Below are 13,981 nucleotides of genomic sequence, written 5' to 3' on the forward strand. Positions count from 1 at the left end.
GTCCCTCAGTATACTAGCAAAAAGCCTGGTGCTAGCAGGAAGAGCTAGTCCAGAGGTGGGTTCAAAGCAGCCTCATAGAGTAGTAAACCGGTCTGGAAGACTTGGTGGCACTTGATAGTTAATCATTTATGACAATGACGTGCAGCAGAACATTTCTGTGATAGAATTTTACAAACCCATGAGCCCTCCGGTAGAGCTTACCTGAATCCAGGAGTTAACACCAAAGAAGAACAGTTGGGTTCCTCCTTATTTCATATTTAGTTGTCCACAGGACAAAATAGTAATCCTCCTTGTCCCTGTAAAAAATTGACAGGTCTCAGGCGTCTGGCGATATAAATCCCACACCACTATGATGTAACAATGAGTAAATCTCCAAATTAAATAGTTTATAAATTAATGGGTAATCTCATTTTGAGTTATAATGCAGTTCAACCATAAGCAAGATAAAGCATGCTTGCTCTCCTCTCCAGCACTATAGCCTGTCACTCCGAAAGCACCCGTTCTTCACTCAGTTATATATAACGAACAGTGAGAGATCCGACAAGGGCCAGCTAACCCTACACGCACTTCATGCTCACCCTTATTGCACCCCAGAACTCTCAACTCCATAACTAACCCCTTACAAATCAATGGCCCCAAACCTTCCTACCAGGAGGCCTAATTGGGCTTCTTTCAACCTTCCCTGAATGAAGCAGACTTCATCCACAAGGAGCACCTAATGCTGGGCCTGACAGGGAAGACCTGTTGTCATCTGTGCATGACTAAGAGCCATCTAGCATAGTGCACTCAGTGATGCTGGCTTCTTTGGTTTGTGTGGCACCCACAAAAAATAGGGAAAGAAATTGCTCTAGCCATTGGCCTAATGCAAAGATAAACTGTCCTGCCTCGCCAGTCAAGGATTGGTGGAAATTTTGAATAGAGACATTTAAACAGAACCAGAACAGAAGGAGTTAAATCTATGCAGCGGAATAAAATGTTATAAATAAGCCATGTGAGCATAGGATCAGTTGTTTCCCTCTGTGAGGCAGTAAGCAGTGGTTTCCCCATACAGTTATGTTGTATCATTGTAATAACCATAATTTGCTGTGTTGTAATCAATTTGTGAATCCATGGGTAGTAGAAATATTGTTTCTAATGCAACTTTGGGTCACGTTTTTTCGTAAATATAAATATATGTATAATATTTTGCACAGTGGCGATTACCACTGTGAAGTTATAGTTAGGTCATAGTTTCCATAAGAAGAGTGTTTTTTGTTTTGCTAATAACTTTGGCTACGTTTGACATATCTTCATGACATTTTCCAAATAAAAGTTCATCAGCCTCGGCTCCTTCCACAAAAGCTTTTCGCTAATCTATTAGGCGAGGGTCAAGAAAAGAGGGGTAGCCCAAAAGGTTGATTTCCTATGTTAATTTCCATGTGGAAAATGTGGGAAGCGATACATAACAAACGGCTTAATGGAATCACACCAGATTTGGTAGAAAATTAGAACTATACTCTGAAAGCCTGGTTTGCATTAGTTTGTGTAAATCTGTTCAACTTTGTTCAAGAAATTTGCATTTAAAGAGGTGCTTGATGTGGTCATGAAGTGGGTAACAAATTGGTATACTGGAATGTTGGTATCCAGATATGCTATGATTGGCCACTTCAAAGTGTACTAGTTAATCCTAATAGGCTGGCTAAAACCTGAACAATATGTTGTGGGAGCCATTACTGGACTCGGGGCATGGTCTTTATTGAAATGCATTGGTAGTGAATGCTGGGTTTTGAGGGCTACAAAAAAGAGGACATATAAAGGGTGATAACAGAGTTTAGTCTCGATGTAAATCATGTGTTGGTGGGACCATACTAATTTTAGGAATTATGTGTTCTATGATGATGTTACCCTGTGAAAAGTACTGAACATTTGCTGGGATGTGATTAACCATGTTTGGAAGAAAACAGTTTATTCTCAGTATATTCTCATAGAGGTTAAGGAAGGTCCTGCAGAAGCTGGAATTACATCACATTTTTCAGAGATTCACACTATCTTCATCAACCGAAGTCTTATATTCTGAGTAAAACATGTACTTTCAGCAGCTGTCTGTCATTTAACTCCCTAGTAATCACATACAGATTCCTGCATGAACAAAATGAGGGGGGTTCTTTTTGTCATAGATATTATGGTTATTACTCTAGAAAGCTAAAATGAGGTCACAGTTTCTGTAGGTTGTCAAGTATCTTCCTCGTCCATTTCAGTAAATCATTCTGACGAGCAGAATCAAACATTTACTTCCAACGCAAGCAGCAACAGTCTGTCAGTTCATTGTAGTAATCAACTACAGTGTCACCAGATTTCTAATGAACAAAAGTGAGGCAATCCTGAACGGGATTTAGGTAGACTAGAAGCTGTTGAATTAAAAGACTTTCCTGAAGAACAGGCAGAAAAGTAAATGAGCATTGAGATGTTAATACAGCCATGAAACCAGAAGGTTAAAAATGTTAAGGTTGATGTGTGCTTTTAGTAATTTGAGGCATAATGTATTTTTAAAGGTGCTAAAAAAAAGTTAGACACAGATGTCTGCATACGTACATCGTCCTGTTCCATCTTCAGGTTACTAGGCCTACCCATCTTCTTAGTCGCTTAACAGCTCACCAATTCTAAAACGGTAACATTTTTATATATTTAGATATATATCCTGTGTTTTTGTGCACCAGCTGTGGTTTTGCAGCCTCCTGGAATTTGCTAGATTATGTTTTTATGGATATATATAAATATTTATATATTCATTGAGAAAAAAGGCTAAACTGGTACAGTTGGGTGGAACATGATGTTTTTTAAACTCTTAAAACCACTGAGATTCCCCAGTTACTGCTAACTGAAGTCAAAGTAAGTCTTGCCTTTTTCGTGCACAGTGTTTTTGTTTATAACTTTTTATTGATATGTGCTCAATATTCAGTACAGTTAAGGAACAGTTATATTGTTTTGCCATCTCTTTTCCTTCTTTTAAAACCAATAGTACACAGTCATGTACCATAGCAATTACATAATGTAGTTACAAATTACAGCTTACAATAAAACTCACTATAAATCCCTAGAAGTCTGCCAGCCCCCCCCCCATCTTCTCCCATTTCCTCGGGCAACCACTGCTGTTATATACTGTGTCTTCTGCCTACCAGCACCAATCTAGATCACCATGCACAGTGATTTCAAATCAGGTGTCATCAGTGATGTTATCAAAGAGGCTTTAGGATAGGTCATGAGTGATGTAATATGTGAAATCATATGCAGTGCATGGCGAGGCCGCAAGTTATAGTTACTTTAGTTACATATAAGTGGTAAATTTCAGTTTTAAATTTTTTTAAAGTTACGTTTTGAATTACTTTTTGACATGACTGTCTAATTATAAAACAACTTTAACCTGTGTTTTTTCAGCAAATATGTAATGTGGTTCTGAAAATTCTGGACTCGTGTAATAAACTTTGCCACAGTATGACGATTTTGGTATCAAAAGACCGAGAATGGCCAGTACACTATGTACAAGCATTTTCGTCATATTCCAGTAACGATTTCACCTCGAAATCGTCATTTTCATCCTAAACCCTTGGCTTCCATTTTGTGTACGGCAGCCATTTTGTGAGTTGCCCTCACATAGGCTATAATACAGCCAAATTCGATTCCAGAGGACACATACACCTTAATTGACTTCTCTTTGACCTGGGCAAGCTGAAACCATTGCCCCAGGCCGAACCTGCCCGGCCAGTTCCTTTCCCAGTGGCCGAGCGAGATAGCATCAAGGCACAACATGCCATAAACCTTTTCATCGCACACACACCCTGCCTAATCTTGCTCACACCTGTCCCTGTTTCTTTACATATGTCTTGCTTTATGAGGAGGAGGTGCCCGTTTTTATTGGGGGTCCACCGATATCTGATGAAAATGTTGGGCCTTGCCAGGTAATTTGTTGTGGGCTGGACGAACTGAAATGTGGGTTTGTCATCATGACTCTGCTTTTTCTTTGTAGTGAAAATATGTGAATGGTCTACTGTAAATCTAAGAATGTTTGCCTGAAGCATAATATTTTGTATAAAAAGAGAAGACTGGCTTTGTAAGATTGAGCAGTCTCCTGAGAATATACACACCGTGCTGTTGTACTTCTAGGACGCCTGTTACTTGGTTGCAGCCAAAAAATTCGATCTTTGACTTCACCTAGAAGACTCTGAGTTTCTGTGTCTGAATCAGGAAAGTACTCGAGGTCTTAGGGTGTACCCTGACACCGCTGGGTTACCGGTTCTGAAAAACCCAGTACCTCAGCTGGCGCCCAACGTTGGGCGATACCAGCGGTACCGTTCCAAGCCAGAGGTTCGTGAGGAGCTGCGTGTGAAAATTCTGGAGGCAGGCCGCCACTTCATCGACCCCTGCATGTCGACGTGGTCCGAAAGTCTTTGCTGCGAGGTTCCCCGCTTCCCGATGGCTACGAAGGACTGCTGCCCTGGCTAGCGCCCTGATTTGGACCCTTGATGTTTGGTAGAGCGAAACGATAGACGAGTCTTCTGGTGACGTCATCGATACCTCAGTTAAGTATAAGTGGAGCGTCTCCCAGTCCTTAGTTTTGGGTATCCCCTTGGGATCTTTGATTTGGAACTTGCAAGTACCAAAGCCGAAGGACTCGTGTATTCACGAGACTATCGTAATCGATAATCCTTTGAAGTTTGACTAGAGAGCGAAGATGCCTGGTCTTAGCAGACTTGGAAACTTGTTTTGTTGTGGTAATAATAGGGATTCCCGATTGGAGGACTCGTGTCCGGTTCCTCCGATTGGAACTCCAACTTATGAACTGTATGTGAAACATGGAGTAGGCCCCATCACATATAATGAAGTGTGGATCCGCTACACCAGAAAAGATGGTGTTCTAAAATGGCCCCAATATGGTAGCTTTGACACGGAAATCCTAGATAATCTAGAAGTTAGACTTTTTAAGAAGAAAGCCCGGCCGGCGATGTTTGACTCTTTCCGCCTATGGCGTAAGGAAGCCAAACAGAAGGAAATTAAATTAGAGAAGAAAAATAAGAGAGAAAGGGGTATCTCGATAATGCAAGCTGCTATGCAGTATAAAGATAACGAAGAGGAACAGATGAGCGAGCAGTTGCATAGGCAATGTAAAATGGTAACTGATAAATGTTATCCAGTTTTGCCGCCTCTTCAGCAAGATGCAGCAAAAGACCTTGAAAAAGACCCCCTAATGTCGCATTTGCTAAGTTCGCCACCCCCTTATGCACAGAATGCTACGGCACCTCCGCAACCTTTAGTTGCGCAACCTTTGGTTGTATTGCCTCCTGCTCCTCCACAACCACCAGCTGCCTTTCAGTTCGCTCCTATTCCTCCGGTGCAGGCTCCTCAAGGGCCACCGGCTTTGACATCTGTTCTTCCTCTACTTCCTACAACTTTGACCACTATAACGACTACCACTCCTGGTACTCCTCCTGACACTGCCTCTGCGTCTGCCTTGCCTCACCCTGCTTTTCCGCCTGTCCTTTTATCGACTTCTCTCTCTGTTCGCCAGAGAATGACTAGCACTGTTGCTAGCCTTCTATATCCTCTCTTTGGAGCAACAAGTGCTACCCCTGTCACAGAGCGTAAGCAGTTGCGTAGCCAACTGCCTGATTCTAGGGAGAAGGAGACATTGAATTATTTGGCGCATAAATGGGTTACTGAACCAACGAGGTATGGGCTAGAGTCTGTTATGGATGTCTTCCGTCAGTGGGAAGAACAGAAGCAGAGATACGTTTTTGAGAAAATGTGTACTTTCCTTTCTGAGGATTTAGAGGAAAATGATTTGGAGCCCAATCTGTCTGAGTTGTGCCATGTACGGTTCGAGTTTGGGAAAGGCGCAATTGTGGTTTCAGATGTTAAGAAAGCAGTTGCGACGTTGTTGTCACTTAGGACTGAAGGTGTTTCTAGGTCGTTGTTTGAGTCTGATTCCTCTGTTAAGAAGAAGGGAAGACAATATCCCATGAGAGAAGTTCCTCCGGTATGGAAGGAAGCAATTCAGGCTGATGCCGCTCTTCATATTGATGCTGTACCAGCACATTTTCAGCGTGTCTGGGTACATGTTCCTTGGAAGCGAGCTGAAGTCTTGGCCCTTAAGCAGACATTACCTGATCCCCGTAAGAATCCTGCAGGGTATTACAAGGAATTGTCACAGACTGCAGGTTCTTGCATTATGAATTTAGCCGACATAGACATGTTGTTTGGAAATGTTGTTCCACAGCCTTTATGGGGAAAGATTCGTCATGCAGATCGTGACCAAGAGTTAGGTGACTCATGGGCTAATATTACTGCTACAGATGCCCGACAAGTTGGTGGTGCTAAACCCGAGCCTTTAGTAGCAGAACTCCCTGGTAGGATCATTAATTACATGAAAACTTTAATGCCCGCGATGCGTGTGAATTGGGATAAATTGTCTGCGTGTAAGCGGAAGAAAGATGAAACGGTGTCAGATTTCTTCACCAGGTTTGATGAAACGTTTGTCGACCACAGTGGTCAAGATATGAGTACAGAAGGTGGCCAACGGTTGTTCGTCGATAAGTTTGTGCACAATTTGTTACCCGAGTTATGTAAGAAGTTAAAAGATTCAGAGAGTTCATGGGCTGTTTCCTCTTCAGCACAGATATTGGCTACTGCGCAGTATTATGAAAATCGAGACAAAGATGAGAAAGATAGAGCAGAGAAGAAAACTAAAGAGTTAAAAACGAAGGTTCTGTTACAGCAAGCATATCCGCCACCTGGTGGTCAAAATAATGGTGGTCAGAGTAACTATCAGAATAACTAACAGCAACCTCAACAGTTTCAGGAACTCGCAAAGAGTCGAGTATACTCAACCACGTGTCCCTGTAGGTCCCAATCAGTGTTCATATTGCAAGGAAGAGGGTCATTTTAAGTATAGTTGCCATATTTTGTTACAGCGTGGAAATGGTGTTTCTGGCGCAAGAGGTCGAGGTGTTCAACAAGCTCCTAGAGGTAGAGGACGTGGAAATTTTCCCCAGAACGCGCGTTCCTTTCCGCCTCAAAATTCAATGAATAGTTTTGATCAGCAGAATAACGCGTCTGGTAGGACGGCTCAGTACTATGCTGATGATTACTATGCAGAAGATGAGCATATGGACGATAATGATTGCTAGGACAGCCGTAGACAAAGAGAGGGAGTTGTTTCAGTTCCAGTAGATCAGAGTGGACCTTACGTTGAGGTGATTACATCAGGTGTGTCAGAGCCTTTTCTGTTGGATACTGGTGCTACAAAGAGTTCTATTATGCACTCTAAACTCCCTGGCGCACCTTTGTCTGGCGAAACAAATGTATCAGTAGGTTTTTCTGGCGCCCCAGTTAGAAACCCGATTTCTGACCCTTTGTCCCTTTCTGTTGGACCTTGTGAATTCGAAGCACCCCTTATTTTAACGACAGGTTGTGGTGAAAACTTGTTAGGATTGGATCTGTTAAAAAGATTGTATGCAACTTTGTACTGTTCTCCTTCGGGAGTACAACTTACACTGGGTAAGAAAGTGGTTTCTCCAATGTATTTGTCAAGGGATAAACTTCCGACAGAATTGTCGTTTCTTCCTAAAATTCTTTGGGCTACTGGTCCTAATGATGTAGGTCTTTTGGAAATACCGCCATATGTTGTGACATTGAAAGCCAATGTTAAAATGCCACGCATTCCCCAATATAAAATTTCTAGTGAAGGTGAGAAAGCTTTACTAGCGATCATTTATGATCTGATTGAAAAAGATGTGGTTGAAGAGACAAGAGGCAACGTTTGCAATAGTCCTGTTCTGCCTGTTTTGAAACGAACTGATCCTTCCCAGCCACCTGTTTACAGATTCGTGATCGATCTTAGAGAGGAGCTAGATTTCATCCACATGGAGAGGTGCAACAATTTAAAATACGTACTCGTTGTTGTTTGTGCCTTTTCAAGATGGGTAGAAGCGTACCCCCTAAAAGACAATACTGCCCTATCCACAGCTAAAGCCCTTGTGAAAGAATTCTTCCCTAGGTTTGGAATGCCGGGAATGGTCTGGAGTGACAATGGGAGTGAATTTGTGGGTCGAGTGATGAAGAAAGTATGCGAAGGGCTAGGCATTCATCAGAAGTTACACGCTGCAAATCACCCCCAATCAGCTGGATTAGTAGAATGTTACAATGGCACGCTAAAGTTAAAACTGGCCAAAATTCAAGCGAGCTCTGGTCTTAAATGGCCTGACGCCCTACCCTTAGCACTCCTATCAACAAGAATGACTGTGCATTCGCGAGTGGGACTTAGTCCATATGAGATCGTTTTCGGCCGCCCGGCCAACATATGGGGAGTGCCAAGGCCCACAAAATTTTGTGAAATCGAACACCCAGTTCTGCTTGACTATTTGTACGAATTGACGGCTAAATTGCGTGTTTTACACCAACAGGTTCACGATACTCTGCCTCAAGCCTCTGAAGCTCCAGGTCATCACATCGACCCTGGCTCCTGGGTGCTGGTGAAGAATTTCCAGCGAACAAAGAACGACCAGCCCAGGTGGACCGGCCCACGCCTCGTCCTTCTGTCAATGTTATCAGCTGTTCGTGTAGAAGGGAAGAAGCACTGGATCCACGGCGTACACGGCATACATTGCAAGAGGGTGCCTTTACCTCTGCCGTACGACCGGTGGGTCCAGGAGGGAGTCGCTGACTCAGAGACTGAAACTGTGCCTCGTTTTTCACCTTTCAGTGATGCACGTATAAAAGGAACACTTACTGAAAAAGAGAGTGAAAATATTTTGCAACCAGCTGTATCACCATCAGTTCGATTGGACACTATAGAACCTGAACTCTTGTTCCAAGACCAAACAATATCTGGAAAACAAAGATACAATCTGAGGCCGAGAACTATGAACTAATACAATTGTCTTTCTAAGAACTTTTTTTGAAAGTGCAGTTCTCTCATCTGAGAAACTTTTTTTATTTTTGTTTTTCGAACCACCATCCGGGTTCAGCTGTAGGGTCACGGTTGCCCAAAGTCTTTGGGGTGCAGCTGAAGACGTTAGGTCGACAGTTCTGGTTGGTCTAAGGAAGTTGCCCTGGACTGAGAGAAGCATTCCTTAGCATAGAACACCCAACCATCGCGAGCAGCATATTAGAGAGGATGGAGTTTTTCGAGATGGAGAGACCTGCCAAGGAAACGAACTTTTAAAAGCAGAATATGTAAAATGATGACCAAGAAAAGCTTTTTGATATTGTGCATTTTCATGTTATTCAGTGTAATGATATTTTTAATAGGATATGTTTTATTCTCTTTTCAATTGACATTTGCACCCACTACATCGCCCATACCTCCTCCTTCTACTGTTTCCCCACACTCTTTTCAACCTCTCCCTGAACATGAATCCGCTAGGAGACTAGAGTTTATTAATAACTCCTTCGTTCAGCTTTTGCATCAACACCAACTAGTAATGAACATAACTAACTGTTGGGTGTGTGGTCTTATGCCTCACACAACGGATAAAGGTATCCCTTATCTGGTCCTGCCTTTCAGCCACAATGGTTCTGTGTGGGCATACAGAACAATGTTCATCTATGCACATGAAGTCTACCCCCCTACGTTCTGTGGAAGACAATCCTAAGAATAGTGCTCTAGTTAAGGGTATAGTAGACATGACTAAGGAAGATATTTCCTACAAAACTATCCCGAGAGATGAGACACTAGTATACATAGGATGGAACGTGACCGGATATGGAGCTACTCTGAGTGAGAAACAGCAAGCTAAGATATATTCCCCGATTTGGATTGTACCCATCAGGGTCACCTGTGTCTGCAAGGTACTGGCAAGAATCCCAGAGCTCAGCTAGGGAAAAGCATCTGCACTGAAACATATGTTTTTGCATCTCAGACTTCCCCTCCGTTCTTAGCAGCTAAGGGTACCTATTTCATCTGCCATGATAGAGCCTATACATGGTTGCCCCCTGACTTTTCGGGCACATGTTTTGTTTCGTTCCTGTTGCCTCCCACCTACACAGCTGCGGCAGATTACCATAAGACTTGGATAGTTAGAGGTGTCTTCAGTGAAGAAGACACTGCAGGACAAGAATTTGGGGACTTCGTAAAGGGTTTTCTGCCGTTCTGGGGACCCATGGTTAACAGCAGGAACATAAGGCAATTGACAAGGGTGGTTGAATCCACCGTGGTTGAAACTGCCGGTGCCCTTAGTAACTTGACTGCTGAGCTCCAGTCGGATCGTCTCATGACCCTTCAGAACAGGGTCGCATTAGATGTCATACTTGCAGACCGAGGTGGGGTATGTAAATTGATCCAATCGAGTTGCTGTGTTTTTATTCCAGATAACGCTCCAACAGTGTACCAGGCCATCTCCAAACTACAGAAGATTTCCGAATCTATTCATGTGGATAAAGGAGATTGGTCGTTAATGGGATGGTTCTGGGAACTGATATCCGTCTGGGGATGGAAAATTCTGATGGTCATTGGGATGGTCTTAGCCATTCTTTTCCTGTTCTGTCTGTGCGTGTAGTGTGCTCCTGCAATATGTGGCCTCTGTGCTACATCATGTGTAAGGAGACCTGTATCAAGAGACGAGCTAAGTACTAGGATGATGTTACAGCAACATCTCAATGACTTTAGGAATATAGACCTGGACTCAGATTAGCATGAGGATAGGTTAAATTGCCTATGTAAGGGCAAAAGGAGGGTTTGTGGTTCTGAAAATTCTGGACTCGTGTAATAAACTTTGCCACAGTATGACGATTTTGGTATCAAAAGACCGAGAATGGCCAGTACACTATGTACAAGCATTTTCGTCATATTCCAGTAACGATTTCACCTCGAAATCGTCATTTTCGTCCTAAACCCTTGGCTTCCATTTTGTGTACGGCAGCCATTCTGTGAGTTGCCCTCACATAGGCTATAATACAGCCAAAATCGATTCCAGAGGACACATACACCTTAATTGACTTCTCTTTGACCTGGGCAAGCTGAAACCATTGCCCCTGGCCGAACCTGCCCAGCCAGTTCCTTTCCCAGTGGCCGAGCGAGATAGCATCAAGGCACAACATGCCATAAACCTTTTCATCGCACACACACCCTGCCTAATCTTGCTCACACCTGTCCCTGTTTCTTTACATATGTCTTGCTTTACGAGGAGGAGGTGCCCGTTTTTATTGGGGGTCCACCGATATCTGATGAAAATGTTGGGCCTTGCCGGGTAATTTGTTGTGGGCTGGACGAACTGAAATGTGGGTTTGTCATCATGACTCTGTTTTTTCTTTGTAGTGAAAATATGTGAATAGTCTACTGTAAATCTAAGAATGTTTGCCTGAAGCATAATATTTTGTATAAAAAGAGAAGACTGGCTTTGTAAGATTGAGCAGTCTCCTGAGAATATACACACCGTGCTGTTGTACTTCTAGGACGCCTGTTACTTGGTTGCAGCCAATAAATTCGATCTTTGACTTCACCTAGAAGACTCTGAGTTTCTGTGTCTGAATCAGGAAAGTACTCGAGGTTTTAGGGTGTACCCTGACACCGCTGGGTTACCGGTTCGGTACCGGTTCTGAAAAACCCAGTACCTCAGTAAGTTTGAAAAAGGAAGCAGAGAGCAGCTCCAATATATAGAGCACCCTAAAACACCACAAACACTCTGAATCCGTTCCCCTCAAACGTTTGATTTCTAACAGTTTCAAGCCTATGATTGGCACAGTGCCTTCCACTATATATCCACAGTCTTGCTTACTCTTACAGCAGAAGAAAGCGCTGCAGACAGTCCAATGGTTTAGTTACAAAATCAGTTTATTACTCCACGCTCACAACCGGCCTAGATAGCATGTTCTGAACTCTCAAGTCATGAATGATGTAATATGTGGGGAGTCATAAGCAGAGCATGGTGGAGCTCGTCTTCTAGTTAGCTCACTAAATAATAACTGGTGAATTTGAGTGTTTTGGTCATTATGCATTAGTTTTTATGTTATTTAAGAAACTAACTACAACATCACTTTCAGTGAAAATGCATATATCATGGCATTGAAAATAAATGTGGTACAATAACAGATTATTTAGACACAACTATGCTAATAAACACACATTCACGCATGTATTACTACAGTGCAAAGTACAAATTTGAGTTTACTACCACAGGACAGCAAAATTGACATGAAAAAAGCACATTTCTGCCACACAGATTGCATGTAGCAATTACTTCTACACAACTCTTCTAATAGGGAGGTTTTTTCAATGTGGTTGCCATACTTCACCACTTGCATCCTATTTTTTTTAAAATATCTTTTGTTAAAGCAAGTACACATGACAAAAGGCCATGGCATAAACCATATATGCTGATGCACCGAGTATAATATGCTTTTTATTAACATTGTTGCCTTCGCCCCTCGTGCGCCATTGCCCCTCACCACACTTGGCAGTTAAAGGGGTCAAACAAATGTAATTTGCTAATAGGTTTGGCACAATGTGATGATGCTGCACAATATTTTGCAGAATCTTGAAAGGATTTTATTTCTATTGGTATGCCAAATTTTGTACCAATCCATTTAGGGGGAGCAAAGTTAAAGGGGCAAGAAAACTAATATTTTGATTTGCTTATAACATTTGTAATATGGACCGGCATTGCCATCTCTGGTTATGTGACAATTCTAAACCACTTGGCCTTTGGACTTGTGGTTTGATTTATGTTGTCACCACACCCCCTCATTGGCAGTATTGGATCATATCATATTAGACAGTTACCAGTTATGTATTTTATATACAACGTGTTTATAATGTATATAGTACATGTTTATTTGAGGCACTTAGTTTGAAAGTTGTTTTCTTTAAAGTGAAGCTGTCAGGGTTCACTGAATGGAATTTGAATGTTTAGATTTTGTTAACCTTTCATGAATAAATTCTTGATAACTCAATGGACTGTTCCAAGGGCCAGTGGATATATGCGATTTTGGCTGAAGCATTTACCGTATAATTAAGGAAGTAGCGGAATTGTCAGATAATTTGCCAATTTCACCAAAAATTTTGTTTCTAGCGGTTTCTAATTTATCAAAATAATACTCGGAGAAGGTGCTGCATAATTTAGCCAACCTTGCTGCATAATTACATGTTTCATGGTTTACTCTAAAATAGTGCGTTTAATCTACTTCATTTTGTTAACTAAAAGCACCCAAACATGTAAAAGAGAGAGAGAGTGTGTAAGAGGGGGTGTGAGGGGGGGGTGAATGAGAGTGTGTGTCAGAAACATTGACGTGTATATTTACATCTTTAATTACAGTTCGAGCCTAAACGAAACTTAAAAAAACATTAACGATTTCAAAACATGAACTCCCAGGAGAGCTAATTAATTAATCTGAAAGTACCCCATTGCTTGCTTAGCACAATGCATTAAAATGAATAGAGTAGAAATGCCGAGTACACATCTCCCTTTTGGGCTGAATAGAAACTCCTAGAGGTGTTTGGTTATGCCCTGTGCACTGCGCGCTCTGGATAGGAATTATTTTCTTTGAAATGTGGTAAGGTGTCGGCCCCATATGTGTTTAAAGAAGTTAGTGACTTGTGGGCCATTATTTTGGTTAACCTCCCCTTCGTTCTGCAGAAGTTGCTGTGTGTCTCTCGAGGTTAATATTTAAAGTAAAAGTTAGAAAAGGAAATGTTCAACTTTCAAACTACACCAAGTAAACAAGCTCTGTGCTTGATGGTCTGTTTTCTGTTTCTGCTCGGGCCGGTAAGCTCCTTTAATAACTTTTCAACAGAAATCCTGTTAATATTATAGTTTCCATCACTTTGGGTTGCTTTTTTTGCGCTTTTAGAGAGGGTCAAAATCCTCTATTTATTCAGCTGGGCTGCTCGGTTTTAACTTGCACAACCGTGCGGTTTTTGCCAAGAATGTTTTTTCTTTTCTAAAACCGGCAAAAAGTTGAATGCTTTGCTTTTTGGAGTGTTTTGCTACCCTCTAGAATGTCTGCTGATGCC

The 13,981-nt window shown here is 42.0% G+C and overlaps 1 protein-coding gene across 1 annotated transcript in view; it reads left to right on the top strand.

The window, feature by feature from the left end:
• GALNT11 (polypeptide N-acetylgalactosaminyltransferase 11) overlaps positions 1-13,981 on the top strand; it is a 339,938-nt gene that overhangs the window by 91,289 nt on the left and 234,668 nt on the right. The gene's annotated exons all lie outside the window — the stretch shown is intronic.

The sequence above is a fragment of the Lissotriton helveticus genome, chromosome 10, assembly GCF_964261635.1.
Source record: "Lissotriton helveticus chromosome 10, aLisHel1.1, whole genome shotgun sequence".
In the NCBI taxonomy this organism is placed as follows: Eukaryota; Metazoa; Chordata; class Amphibia; order Caudata; family Salamandridae; genus Lissotriton; species Lissotriton helveticus.